This window comes from Carlito syrichta, unplaced genomic scaffold, assembly GCF_000164805.1.
Source record: "Carlito syrichta isolate Samal-C Ts95f unplaced genomic scaffold, Tarsius_syrichta-2.0.1 Scaffold315432, whole genome shotgun sequence".
Lineage (NCBI taxonomy): Eukaryota > Metazoa > Chordata > Mammalia > Primates > Tarsiidae > Carlito > Carlito syrichta.
In genome coordinates this window covers 143,434-158,046 of record NW_007259528.1, presented here as the reverse complement: position 1 = coordinate 158,046, position 14,613 = coordinate 143,434, and the positions used below count along the sequence as shown (strand labels likewise).

At 42.1% G+C, this 14,613-nt stretch overlaps 3 non-coding genes across 3 annotated transcripts; 1 reads left to right on the top strand and 2 right to left on the bottom strand.

Moving 5' to 3' along the window:
• Nucleotides 1–4,184: 4,184 nt before the first annotated feature.
• Nucleotides 4,185–4,273, bottom strand: TRNAY-GUA. Its single transcript is given in 2 exon segments — nt 4,185–4,220; nt 4,237–4,273. It is a non-coding gene; the product is annotated as a tRNA-Tyr (tRNA).
• Nucleotides 4,274–8,240: 3,967 nt separating this feature from the next.
• TRNAA-AGC lies at nt 8,241–8,313 on the top strand. The gene has a single exon. It is a non-coding gene; the product is annotated as a tRNA-Ala (tRNA).
• A 1,813-nt stretch (nt 8,314–10,126) lies between these two features.
• On the bottom strand, nt 10,127–10,217 carry TRNAY-GUA. The gene is given in 2 exon segments: nt 10,127–10,162; nt 10,181–10,217. It is a non-coding gene; the product is annotated as a tRNA-Tyr (tRNA).
• Between the last annotated feature and the right edge of the window lie 4,396 nt (nt 10,218–14,613).

Genomic DNA, 14,613 nt, shown 5'->3' with positions numbered 1-14,613 from the left:
TACCATTTGGAATGGTACAAGAAATATGAAATATTTAGAGATACATTTAACAAGATGCAATGAAAACAATGCATTGTTTCCATGACAGAAAAGTTGATATTTTTCAGATATAAATTCTAATTCTTTCAAATTGATGTATACATTTAATATCAGCCCAATCAAAATCTTAGTGGGGTTTTTCTTAGAAGTGAAATTTTTTTCAACTCATGGACCAGCTGGAAAAAAAAAATTGGCAAGCTGAATATACAATTTATACAGACATGCAAAAGATACTAAATATACAAAACAATTTTGGAGAACAGCAAAGCTGAAAGACTCATTACCTGACTTTAAAACTTACAAAAAGCTATACAGGCGACTTCTCTACCATGCGGTAGGCCTACCGCGCTGCCCGAGGCACGAACAACTTTTCTTAGCAGACGGTAGGTGGCGCCTGGCTGGGGGCCAAGCAGTCGCTGCTCTCTCCAGATTAGGAGAGTCAGACGCGAATAGAGAACACGGCGTGTCATTGGCTACTGGGAAGCCTTATGCTGATGAGGCGTCTTGATGCTTTAGATAATCTCTGGAAATTAAAAAAAAAGAAACAGTGTTTTGAACTTTTTCACGGACCGGTTATGAGAAAGAAACTGTATCTGAAAAAGGCAAATGACTTGACAAAATAAACATTACCGAATTCACCATCATTTTAAAGTGTGCGGCCTTTGTAGACCAGACAAAAGGCAATAAGGCCAAAACTAAGACTATACTTTCAGGGATCATTTCTATAGTTTGTTACTAGAGAAGTTTCTCTGATCGTGTAGAGCACCGAAAGCCACGAGGAGGAGGTGTAGCATTCTCTCCTGAGCGTGAAGCCGACATTTGATGTTGCGTTTTTGCAGCTGTCACTTGTCATTGATGATCGCTCTTGCTTTCTTCCCAGAAAGCAAGAGGGAGAGTATGCAGTCTGAGTGGTTTTCGTTACATAACTTGTGAAAGTCCTAAAAGGAGGCTTAAGAATGTTTGTGTTTTAATTTGCATGACTAGGTACCGTTTTAACTTTATTAGTTTTGTAATGTGTGTGTTCCTGTAAGGTTTGAGGGCAATTAAATTTGGGTGTAGGATTTTATGTTTGTGGAGAAACAATAGACCCTGAAACAAAAAACGAAAATGACATCTTAGGTAATACTCGGTAAGGGAAAGAAGGTTTCGTTCGGACAACGTTAGGGAGCTACGGTGGCTCAAACGTATAAATCCCCGCACTTTCATAGGCCGAGATAAGAAAAGTGCTTGGGCAGTTTGGTGAGATTTCGTCTGTACAATATGAAGGCAAAGAGACTGCTGGAACTCAGTTGGTCCGCGCTGGGGTAGCCATGAGCGTAAATACTACCGCCTGGACTACGGAGTGAGACTGCAACTGGAAAAAAGAAAAAAAAAAAAAAATCTGGAAAAGACCAGTACAGACGCCGAGAAAAAAGGTTAAACCACCTCTCTTGTCAAGAATTTGTTGCCAAGACCTGTAGTACATCCACTCTTGTAACAATGTTAAAACAACCCATTTTTCAAGTGAACAGATGATTTGGGTAGCTATTTTACAAAAGACGCTATACTGAAAACTATTAAGCACCATTTATATTCAACATTGTTAGTTAGGGAGATGCAATTTAAAGTTGCCCAGATTCCTCTACAGACTTAACAGAATGTCTAAAAAACAAAACAACTAACAGTACTAAGTGCTGATGAGGTGGTGAAACAACTGCTATTCTCATACGTTGCTGGGTAGGAATGCAAAGCAGTACATCTTGAAAAATACTTTGTCAGTTTTCAACAATAAAATTATACACTCAACAAATTCACTACTAGGTATTTACTCAGACGAAATAAAAACACGCGTCCACAGAATGACATGAATATTTGTGCAGTGGCTTCATGCATAAGTGCCCCAAACTGGAAACATCCAAATAACAGCTGATGAATGAATGAACAAGTTACAGTAAGTCCACATAGTGGAATACTACTCAGCAATAAAAATGAATTAATAACGAATATATGCCACATTGATAGATCTTATAGCATTGTATTACATGAAAGAAGTCCACTCAGTATGACTTCTAAAAAATTAGATAAAAGATACAGTGTAAAACCAAAATTAGATCAGGGTTGCCATGAGGTGAGAGTAGGTGGCAGCAATCAACTGTAAAAGAGCACGAAGGAACTCTTGGGAGTAAAGGAAATTTATCTATTTTGATTGTGCTTGTGGTGGTTAGTTACAGTATACATTTGTCAGCCCTTTTTAAAGTGTATATTTGGAAAGTTTTACTCTAATAAAAACCTGACTTATAAAGAAAAAGTAACTTAAATAAATGACTAAGAAAAACATAGAACAAAATAAATGAGAGATATAGCCTGTTTATGGAACAGAGGATTCAATATGGTTGAGCTGCCAAATCTCTCGTTAATTTATGGATTTACCATTCCAGTTTGTTTGTTTGTTTTTTAATTGGCTAGCAATCTTGATCCAGTCTGCCACGGGGTTATTCCAAAATTAACTATGGATATTACTGAACGTTAGACTCTTGCAACTAGGTCAAATCTGGATTTAAAAAAAAACCCAACTTCCTGCTCATGCCCCTCCCTGTCCTGGCTGTGCGTTTGAGCAGGCAGAACCGATGAAAAAAGAAGGCGACTTTCTTGAAGAATGCCAGCTCCCCAAGTCAAAATAGCAACTGGGCCTCTCCTTTCGAACCTGGAAGGGTCGACGTGGGTCGAGCAGGGTTGAGCGGTCTTCCTTGCCTGGGCTGCGTCTCCCGGCGCTGCGGAGGAAGTGGAGGGCGCCGCGGCCCAGCCTAGACGCGCAAGGCGGCCGCTCGGAGATCCACGTTTTCCTACGATCGGCTGCCCCAAGGGCGCCGCACTCAGTTCCCCTTCCCGGCTCAGATCACAGACGCCGGGAGCAAAGCCGATTCTCACGGTCCCAGCCTAGCCCGGGGGCCCTGTGGGCGATCCCAACACCAAACCCGGGGTCGCTTGCCTGGCGCCGGCGCTCGGCCTCGGCCCGGGCCCCGGCCCCTTCTCATCGCCGGAGGACGCGCCCAGCAGGGGTCGCCCTGCAGGCTGCGGTGCTTCTCACCTGCACCCGCTTCGGGGCCGACCGGGAGGGCCACGCTCAGGGCCTGTTTATTTCTTATTATTCGTGTCTAAATTATGTATTAATATACAGCGCCTTTCCTGGAGTCTCCGATACATTTTTTCACTCCGACTTGAGCACGAAGCTACACAGAAGGGAAGAAGCGGTAGCAAATATGCATCCAGTTACAAGGCGGGCTTGACATTTTTTCCCTGGACAGGTCCCAGCTACATTCCTTACGTCCTCAGCTCGCGGCTGCTGTTCCTACTTCGCGTCCCCACCAGCACTCGTTGTTCATTTTAAGAGAGACCGTTTCTCAGTCGTCCTCCACTGGTGGTGTGTGTATGAGGGAGGGGGGAGATGAGTGGATTCTGTCCCCTTTTTGTCCTGACGCCACATTTTCTAGTCACAACAATGGGTGAAATGGGAAAACATCTTGAATGTGTGTAGAAAGATCAGAGGTGGGGATAGGGTGTGTATTGGGGGGTATGTGACACTAAAGGAACCGTGAATTGATGGTGGCTGTATCTGGGGGGTGGGTGTGATGAAATTCTCTTTTGCGTATGTTTGAAGTCGTTTCCCGTACATCTCCTTCAAGAATACCTAGGTAACAGAGGACCTCAAAAGCCGTTAGGGCCTCCAGCAAATTAAAATTAAGTGAAAATCTTGGGGGCAGGGCGCTCTTGGCATTTCCCACTCCTCTCACCTGCGCTCTCAACTTAGTTCCGCTGCGGGCGTTGCCGTGGCTTTTTGGTCCGATGTTAACGCGGGTGTGAGAGGGATAGAGAATTGAGAATAGGAAGTGCATCTGATGATCACTAACGGGAAATAAGAATGGCTTTGAGAAACTGGGAGCCGCAGGAGACTCCAGGTGGGAGTAGAGGTGCAGGGTGTTGCGAGATGCGAATTTCGCAAGTGAAAAGTGAACACCAAACTGAGGCTTTCTGGAAACGCTGCTTTTCAGCGACTCAACTACCCAGTACCTATGTTTTTTGTTATTCTTCATGTGGAACTTAATTTGGTGCTGTTTTCTTCTCTCTATCTCCCGTATTTTTTATTTCTGTTAAATTCAAAAATTGCTTCCTTCGAGCCGGATTCGAACCAGCGACCTAAGGATGTCCAGCTTAGCACAACTACAGTCCTCCGCTCTACCAACTGAGCTATCGAAGGACACGTGGAAATGTGTTTTAGAATCCCTAAAATAACCCATATCCTGATCATTTTTGCTATTTCTATTTTGTTTTCTTTCAAAGTCTTACCTAATCAAGTAAACCTGTTTTAATTATGTTGATATACATTTTTAAAAGTGAACTTAGGTGGTCTTCTCAGACACCAGAAGTGTTCTATAATGATGTGGGTAGTTGGCTTCATGGGTTTATAAATACATAAATTCGTTAGATTGTATATTTAAGACAGAAGGATATTTATGTATAACTCAAAACAAAAACCCTACCAGAATCCCATGTCGTCCTCCTCTAGATATATACAGCCAGAGTTAATCCCTTGGATTACACCCAATGTCCTGCTGTTCTGTCTGATTACCTCTTCCTTTCTCTCTGAAAAGTGTTTGGGTTTGCTCGATAAATGATATGGTTGCCCTAAATACAGAAAACGGGATTGAAAAGGATCTCAGGGTTGTGAATAAAGCATTTTGGTACTATTGAGATTCTTCTTTCTGAAAGTCGAATGGGAAATTATGTATATTCATAACTCTAGTGATGAAAACGTGAAGTGTCTTTTGTTTGTGTAAATGTAAATTTTCTGAGTTGGATGGTTCATATTATGTTACACAGTAATAGTGGGACAATTAAAATAAAACAAAAACCTTGAATTTTTAAGTGGAAATATACATATTCCTTTCTCAAAGTAAATTGTCAATCAAACACAAAGAGAGGTTCCTTGGAGATTGTTGCTTGCTCATTTTCCTTGCTTCTAAAGCAGAAATGGGTACTATGCTAAACTATCTGGTGAAAAAAAGCTTTGAAATGAAAAATTCCAAATGTTTCTTCAAGTGGCGATTGCCAATGCCTCCTGTTAGGAATATTAACAGCAAGGCCAGGCATGGTGGCTCACACCTGTAATCCTAGCTCTTTGAGAGGCTGAGGAGGGAAGACTGCTTGAGCCGAGGAGGTTGAGGCTGTGGTGATCTGTTATCATCACACTGCACTCCAGCCTGGATGACAGAATGAGACCCCAACTCAAAAAAAAAGGGGGGTGGGGCGGGAGGAATATTAATAGCATATAGTTGATTTTGAAGTCAGTGATTAAATCCCTTCCATGAGTAACTAAGAAATAGTATCTGGTAACTTTCCTTCGATGTTCTAACCTAATAGAGAGCAGCTAGAGAGAAGTTCTAGAACTGTTTCTCTTGGTATTATTAGATGTGCTGTTTCTTGGATAACAGGTGAAAAAACTGCAGAGATGCCAACAAATAGTGAAATTTCAAGATAGAGCTGAATTCATTTGCTGCTACAGAATTTATCTCCATTGAGATTCCTGGAGTGACACCTGCAGAAACAGGAAGCCCCAGAAAGGAAACAGAAAAGACCAAGTTCACCTTTTTGACTCCAGCCTTGGAGTTTCTCTCTAGCTTCCCTTTAGGCGTGACTTAATCATAGTAGTAAAAGTTCCAGTAGTTTAACTACAAGTAAAACGGTGATGTGGTTAATAGAGTCCCACCTCCTGCAGCACAAGGGGAATTAAAGAAGGATTAGTTCATTTATGCTGATTTATCACAATAACTGGGATTGGGTAATTTATAAAGAGTAGAAACATATTGCTCATAGTACTGGAGGCTGGGAACTTCAAGATCAAGAGACCAGTAGTTTTACTGTCTTGTGAGAGTGATTCTCTGCTTCCAAGATAGTACCTTGTTGCTGTGTCCTCACATGGTAGAAGAAATGACCGGGCAAAAGAAAGGAACACTGTGTGCTCACATGGCAGAAGGAGCAGAAGGGGGGGGGGAAGAAGTGATCTCACTCCCTCAAACTCTTTCATAAGGGTACTAATCCATCCACGAAGCCAAAGTTCTTATGACCTAATCACTTCTGAAAGTACCCACCTCTTAATGATATCACACTGGGTTTTAAGTTTCAGCACAATGAATTTTGAAGGAACACATACATTCAAACCATAGCAGGCTTCTACAACAAAATACCACAGACTGTGTGGCTTAAAACAACAGAAATTTATTTCCATACAGTTCTGGAGTCTAGGTAGTTCAAATCAAGGTGCCAGCTAATTTGGTTCTTGATGAGAGTCTCTCCCTGGTTTGCAGGTGGCCGACTTCTCACTGTGTGCTTACATGGTGTGAGTGCTCTGGTGTCTCCTCTTTTAAATAAGGGCCCACCCTTATGACTTACTTAACCTCAACTGCTCCCTTACTCCAACTAAGTCACTTTAGGGCTTAGAGTTAGGACTTCAACATAGAATGTTGAGAGAACATAATTCAGTCCATAACAGTGAGTTTGGAGTTGAGTCAATAGTTTATCAACAACAACTGGTAAAACATCCACGTGAACTTTAAGATAGTCTTGATCTGTACTTACCTCTGTGGAAACTGGGCAATTGTGAAACTTGACACCCAATTCAATGTTCCTGGAAACTAGAACACCCAACTCATGGCTGAAAGCCCTAGATAAACCATGTACTTTCAGTGTACAGTTAGTCATGCCAACACATTCATGGATCTGAGCTGTGGAATTGGGCTAGTTTTCGTTTACTTTGATTCCACACCTGTACTCCTAGTAGAGTCATAGAAAAAAAAAATGGAGAAGAGAATAAGTGGAGGCAAAACTGACTGGGTCAATTCTGTCCTGGGACGAATAAGGAGAAAGCACCTAGATGGCGTGAGGATCAAGGCTGACTCTGAGGCAGGTTTCAAGATAAGCGGTGGGTTTCTCCACACCTGAGTTTTGGAATGCCTGAGTTTTGAAATCTTAGGAGTTGTCTCCTAACTCTTGTCTAAATTGGGGGTGGGGGCAACAGAGGAAGGTAGAAGGCATCTTTCCACAGAGAGTTATCCACTTTTTGCTAGCCCTGATTGTAATGAAAAAGCAAAAGAGAAGTATTAAGGATAGTCTAAGGGTCTTGAAAAGGCCTGCTAGGGATGCCCTGCACATAGTCACTTTGTTAAATAAGATGTTTTGCCATCTCCATTTTAATTTTGATCATCTTGCCCCAATTTCATTCAGACTGGAAAATTGCGTTAAACTAAGAAAACTCTCTAATGATGGAATTTCAGGAAAAGAAGCAGTTGAAGGCGCAGCTGTTGGGTGAGGACCTTCATAGGGCTTTCCTGAAAGTGATGGGCTCAGGCAGTGCTTAGTGGATTCGCCTCTTCACGTCTAGCTTCTGCTAACTAGTACCTAGCATCTAGTGCCTGGCACCTTCTACTTCAAAAGTTTCAGAAGAAAAAAGTGGCAACTGTTGCCTTTCTATTTTTGCAAGGATTCTGGCTCTAAGTCTGCAGCCATAAGTATATTCACTTATGTTGTTAATATTTTCCTTAGAAAAAATTAATTTGTACACCCTTTAATCAAAATTGAGACTAAGGAAGCCCGAATGAGGGGGAGAAATTATATGGGACAAACGCCCCCTCGTGGCCATGCGTCCCCGGCAGTGACAAAGAAAGCCAAACAAAAAGCCCGTCTTAAGGGACATTTGTAGATCTGTAGTGACTCTGGAGAATCTGTTTCTGGAGCCAGCTGAATCAATTGGTGGAAATTCTAGGGGTGTGGAAATTGGTGGAAACTGGGAAATTGGAAACAAGGCCGAGCCTCGTAGCTTGAGAAACTTGATTTTCCCGTCCTGGCTGCATCCTCAATTGTTTTTCGATTCCCGGGTTGCGTAAGTATAATCCCAGCGTTAGACCTTTGCTCAACTCCCAAGGCAGATGTTTCTGTGAGCTCCTGCGCCACGGTCCATTTGCAGTCTGTGGTCTTCTCCCAAGGGAATCTAGCACAGTAGAACTGTGTTGAAGGGCGGAAGTCATTCTGGGGCCTTTTGATCACCATTAATCTGCAATCCTACATTTCTTCCTATTGGCTAATGGCGAATGTCAATTGAAATAGCAGCGAGTCCTGAATTACTTCCAGATATCAAAGAGGGTAAAGGATGGAGGTCAGCTTCCTCAGGTGGGGAATTAGCTCAAATGGTAGAGCGCTCGCTTAGCATGCGAGAGGTAGCGGGATCGATGCCCGCATTCTCCAGTTTTGTGTTTTTGCTCCCTACACCCTTTACTTTCATTTTCTCAATAATATCTTACTGAAACGAGCAGCTAACAACACTCGCAAGTTTCATAGTACGGGTGATCTTTCCCTCAAGACCCATGTGCTCGAGGTTTCTTCAAGATCCATGAAGACACATTTACTCTGTGGTTCCCTCGTCCTCCGAGAGTTCTACCATATACAGGGCTAAGTTCTTTGGACTTTGCTGTTTTGCAAATCTGAATACTGATCTCTGCCAGGTGGATTTGCAACTCTACACTTCAGTCATTTATGTATTAATGTTACATTATTATTCTCAGAATCTATTTCTCGCATGCACGACCTATTGAGGACAACCTTAAGTTCTTACAACTAAAACAAATGCACTTCCATTTCGTAATGAGATGGTGGAAATTCAAAGCTTATGTAGTTGTATGTTTGAGGTTTGTTTTTTACATTCACTCTTCCTTCCTCTTCTGGTTCATCTATCTCTATCCTGGGTAGCAGAGATGGAGGCGGCCGATTGCTGTTCCTGTTGCTGGAATAGTAAATATGGCACAAAAATATGGGAGAGGGATTGTGTAGAGAATCTGGTTTGGAGTCTCGTGCCTTGGCAGGAAACTTAATCCAGTAGTTAATAAACTTTACATCCAAGTACCAAACGTTACCTTTTGAAAAAAAGTTTAATTTTCTCCTGACCAGAAGATCATCTGGAGCTGCTGGTTTAGACCAGTCTTCAGCCCTTAGTAGGAGTAGTTTCCAACGAGTATTAGGCATGGCTCTCAAAGCACTGTCCTAGTTCAGTAAACCTGAGCTTCTCTGTTTATTATTTCTCCAGATGATTCTGATACATACCCAAATTTGAGAATCCTTTGCTTAAAGAATAAAAGTCATGGGTCATGGGAAGAAAGATAGAGGAAATTGCCAATCATAAACCCTCAGACGACTCTTCCTTACTTTGAACCAGTATCTTTGCCATTGAGGACTCTTCCACAGATATTCACAAGCACATTTTTGAGACATGGTAGAAGTGGGATTATTATATTTTATAATGAGATTGGCACAAAATTAGCTAATATGTTCATTAAGCATGATCTCTACTTTTTGATTAAATCCTTATATGGGTAAGAAATCCTGTTCATTTTTCCTGTGTGTATTATTTTCTCCTAAAATTGTTCTCTTCTAGCAGTGTTTTTCAAACCTGGAGAACTTTTTCAATTACCTTTTCTGGGTCTTAGCTCCAAAGTGGCCCAAGCATAGTTGCATTGTAAAATCTCCCCAGGTGATTCTAATATGTGATGAACATACTCTGAGCCAGGACTGAAAACTACCACGTGGCATAATTAAAAGGAGAAGAGCGAACAGTCCCCTAAATTTCATCCTGGCCCCAGACGTTGTGGAGGGCTATCAGTGTTCGAGCGTGCAACCTAGTTCCAGCGTCTCAGAACTCTTTGGCCACGAGGGGACGACTGAGCCCCACAAATTACCAGCTGGTCCCAGTAACTCCCATCAGCCGACCCTCCCCAACGTTCGAGATCCACAGTTTAGGCGTGGAGAGCCTTTCTGGACCCCGAGTCCAGTGGGCCGGTCTCTGACTCGCTTCGTTAGAGCCCAGAATTTCTCAGATAGCTGAATTATGTAAACTATGGGGATAAAGACGTGATCGTGCGTATGAAAAACTGTTACGGAGAATCATAATAAAAAACTAGAGCACATCGACGATAGATTTAGCTAGGTTACCATCGAAAATATCTGTAACCGGGATATACCTTTCTGAGAGAGAGGTTTGTAAAACGTGACGCAAAGAAAAGTGAACTCCTTCGAGCCGGATTCGAACCAGCGACCTAAGGATGCCTGAAGCCGTGATCCACTACAGTCCTCCGCTCTACCAACTGAGCTATCGAAGGATTCACACAGGCTTCTTTGCCCGCTGGGGATGCCATCTCTGCGCAAGCATCGGTGACCGTAAGTTTTTGCTGTCTTAATTTCCCCGCGCTGTTGACAGTCACTTCCACTTTTAGGGAGGGATCCAGCACCCCTGCAGAATCGACTGACCCTCTGCCCTGAACCAGGGAGAAAACGGGATCATCGCCACTCACTAGTTTGCATAAAGGACAATAAAATATTAAGAAAATGATAAGGACTTAGCAATGCGCATCTTTTATTGTGATTAAAGAATTTAAAGAACTATCTTTTGACTTCCACTTATAGAATTCGAAATACTTTAATCTGCAACTTTAACGAGATATATATATATTTTTAAAGCAGCATTTATTAAGAGGACAGAAAAATTCCCACAGTGGGAGGGGACCCCAGGGGGTTGCCCTTAACAAGATAATTAAAAGGAGAAGGAGATTAAATAACGAAACGCTTCGAAAGCATATTAAAATGTTCTTTAATTAACAAGAGTCCTTGTAGATAAACAGATCATTACATTGATTAATTAATTTAATTAACTTGGCCATTAACTTCTTCAAGTCTTCCTGAAACATCTGAGTGGACCAGTCTGAATAAATTAAATACAGCATTTTATCTCCTCACCAAACCCTCATTTGACTAAGTGATCTTATTTTATAGATGTATTTCATATATCTATATTGTCAAATACACTTTTCAAAAGGTTAAATGCATAATTCTTATACAAATGTAAAATAAACACTTAAAAAACTTAAGTCACTTATGAGGGAAACAACAGGATGGAAAAACTGGTTCAAATAATTTACTGACAGTCACTGAAAGATGCAATACTGTAAATTAACATTGCTAAGTGAGATAGAGAACTGGAAAATGCCCTACTGGACAATACAACTTAGTTTTTCTACATGATAGAAAACAAACTAAGTATCAGATGAAGTTCATTTGCACTACTATCAGTTATCTTCACGTTAACATTCACCTTTACAAAATTGAAAAATAATCAATAAATAGTAAGTCAAAACAATGGTATACATTTTTTTTTTTTTTTTTTTTTGAGAAAGCAGGATTTATTGAGAGGACAGACAAGCTCCCACAATGGGAGGGGGCTCAAGGGGTTTGCCCTGGTATACACTCTTAAAGTAGTTGTTCTCCAGTGGGGCAATTTTGCCCCCACAAAGCTCATTTGGCAAAGTAAGGAGACATTTTTGATTGTCATTACTGAAGAAGTGCTACTGGAATACACTGGGTAAAGACCAAGAATTAGGCAACATCCTTCAATGCACAGAATATCCCCCTCTCCCCACAACAAAGAATTATCTAGTATCTAGTCTAAAATATCAATAGTATTGAGGTTAAGAAATTCTGCTATAGATAATTAAAATAAGATACACCTTGGGCCTATCTCTAGTTCTAGAATGACACAGAAAATACATGCAGCCTTTTTTCTCCCCTACATTTTATTTATTATCTAAAGGCTGAAGAAAGTCTTGGAAATAAAATAAATGTATATTTTACAGTGTGAATTTTTTTTAAAAAAGGAATCAATTTTTAGTTTTTTAAACTTTGGAAAGTGATAGATACCTTTTATTACTCTCAATCTGTGCCTTTCTCTGATCATCCACATCCATTTTTCTAAAGTTCTCAATTCTTAATCACCATAATTTTCTAATTCTCTCATCTCAAATTTCTACAATACCACCTTTACAATACCCCCTACGTCCCCTCAGTTCTGTTCTCCACCTAAGTACCAAAAATATCACGAGAGTCTGGAGTCCATAAGATTGGCACCATTAAAAGTTCTTCTGAGGTGGAAGGATTGCCGGAGCCCAGCAGGTCGAGGCTGAGGTGGCCGGGAGTGGCCACTGTGAGACTCCAACTCAAAAAAAAAAATTCTTCCTGCCACTCTTCCGCAAGCTCTTTATTGTGAAAGAAAATACTTAGGTTTCTCTAAAATATTGATTCATAATAAGGAAAGTGAACACTCATATTAAAGGTCTGATCTAACACCTGAACCATCCGGTGTGGGATAATTGTGATTTATGAAGTCTTCGAAGCACATGTCCTTGTCTTGGTTGTGGATTGGGGCTCAAACTTATGGACTTTGTGTGTAACCTTACATCGGTCCTAAGAGGCAGGAATCTGTACATTATAGAAGATTCAGACAGAAAGAGGCTGCCAGGCCTTAAGGAACCTTGAGGGAGTGGGAAGGTGGCTAGAACAGACGGTAGACTTGGGAAATTCTGAGATGGGTGTGTGCGATAATTTGTACTCTTACAGGTCAGGAATTATGGATGATTCTTCCGTGTATTGCTAGAATTCTTGTGTTTATTTTCAAAATAAAATATAACTCAATGTGAAAACAAGAAGCAGGAAAAGTTTGGGTTTTCTTTGCCTTTTTCGTCTTCATAAGTAGTATTCTTAGATGCAGGTGAGAGATGAGTCTCCAAGTCCTAGCTGTTCCTCGAACTCCTCACCTCAACTCCCGGAATCCAGCAAGAGAAATGCGAGTCCAGGACCCAGTGCGGGAAGCAAGGGCGACGGTGGATGTGGGAGCTCAGGGTTCACTGACGGGGAGCGGGGCTGGCGGATATGAACAGAAAGAAAAACAAGGCCCCGCCAGACTCTCCGCGCACCTCTGCACAAAGGGTAACTGTATCTCCGCGCCCAGGTGGCCATTTTGGGCTCTGGGCTGGAAGCCACTCGCCTTCTTCCATTTTCTCAGCTTCTTTACCTGCCTCCTTCCGACACTCTTTCTTCCCTCGTGTGTTCGGTAGCAGAATTGTTTTCCAGAGTTGTCGAGACGGGAGCTGTTGGACAGCAAGCCGACAGCAAACACTCCCGCTAAAAGTTCAGGAAAAGGAGGGCATGGACATCAGCAGAGAAGGTGAGAAGAGCGCAAGCGGCCGGGTCAACTCACGCCGGGGGGAGGGGGGGGTGGGGGGGTGGTCACGTGGTTGCGAGAGCGTGGCCTGATTGGGTGTTGGGTGCGCAGCCGCAGTTGCTGCGGTGCCCGCAGGTCGCGGGTGGAACTTGAAACCGGGTGGGTGACGCTGGGAGGAAGTTATGTAATGCACGCGATGCATCTGCGTAATTATCGATCAATTAAGTGTCACTTTATTTCATGTACAACCCATGGTAAGGTGCGGTTAATTCACAGACTTCCATTTATGCATTCAGTTAAAGTTTACTGCGCACGTGCTGCGGCTGGATGGAGAGAACTTGCATTCTTTGCCAGCGCTTGGTCCCCTGAGAGTGAGGAAACTGACCCACCTGTAGCAGGAAAAATAGAGAGATCGTGACACCGAGACTATTATAGGAAGTGGCACTTTATTACGCTGGCTAGCACAGCACAGTGGGCCCGAGAATTTCATGCATCCAAATCAAGCTCGAGCACCCCAGAACAGGTGACCTGGGGTCTTATACCCTCGTTTAGGTAAGGGAGGGGGGGTCGTGTTGAGTGATTACATACTTCCTTTGGAATCTTACAAGGTTGTACTCAGCAAAATCAGATTTTTCAAAGAACAAATGGTTTCCAGGAACAGCAGGATTGTAAACCTCAGAAGGGGGACTTTAGATAAGACTCTTTCATTTCCATGAAACAGCCAGTCTCTGGGCCATTTGGCCTTTCTTAAACAAAACCTGCCTGACGCTGGGCGGGCCTTTAAAGTTGCAACTTGCCTTTCAAAGGGAAATACCTTTAACTGCTATCAACCTTTCCTTCTTGCCGCTGGGCTAGTGATAGGCCAGGTGAGGCCAACTGCTGACCCCGAATCAGCCACATGTGTTTCTGTGTTTATTCACTCAATCACACAAGAAATATATTTGAGCATATGCTGCCTCCTGCCACACACCCACCTCTAAAGTGTAGGGTTGGATCGGGTAATTAATGCAGCAGTGTCTGAATCGCCAGGAGAACCCCAGATACAGGCTGCTTGTGTCCTTCGGGAGTGAGTGCAGAATCAATTTCTGTGAAATGTGTTTTAATAGTAATGCTATTATTGTAATGCTTTTTTAAAAAGTAAATATGTACTGAACTAATTGCATATATAGACCCTTTTGAAATTTTTTAATGAAGAATTTCAATACTAGAAATTACAGCAACATGTTAAGTTACTTAATAGTGTGTATGATACAATGGAGAGAACACAGGCTTTGGAGCCACTTAGTCCACTTTTGAATCTCTTACCAGTAGTGTAACTTCCTTAACTTCCCCTTGCCTTATGCAAAATGGAGGTGATAATGAAGATAATACAGATCCTAAGAGGATCGTTGTGAATAGCAAATGAAATAGCGTTTGTAAAGCACAGCACATGAGGTGTGCTGTCCTCTGCCTCACTCTTCAGGCTCAAGTAGAGGAACCAACACAGGGTATTTTGAAAGCCTTTT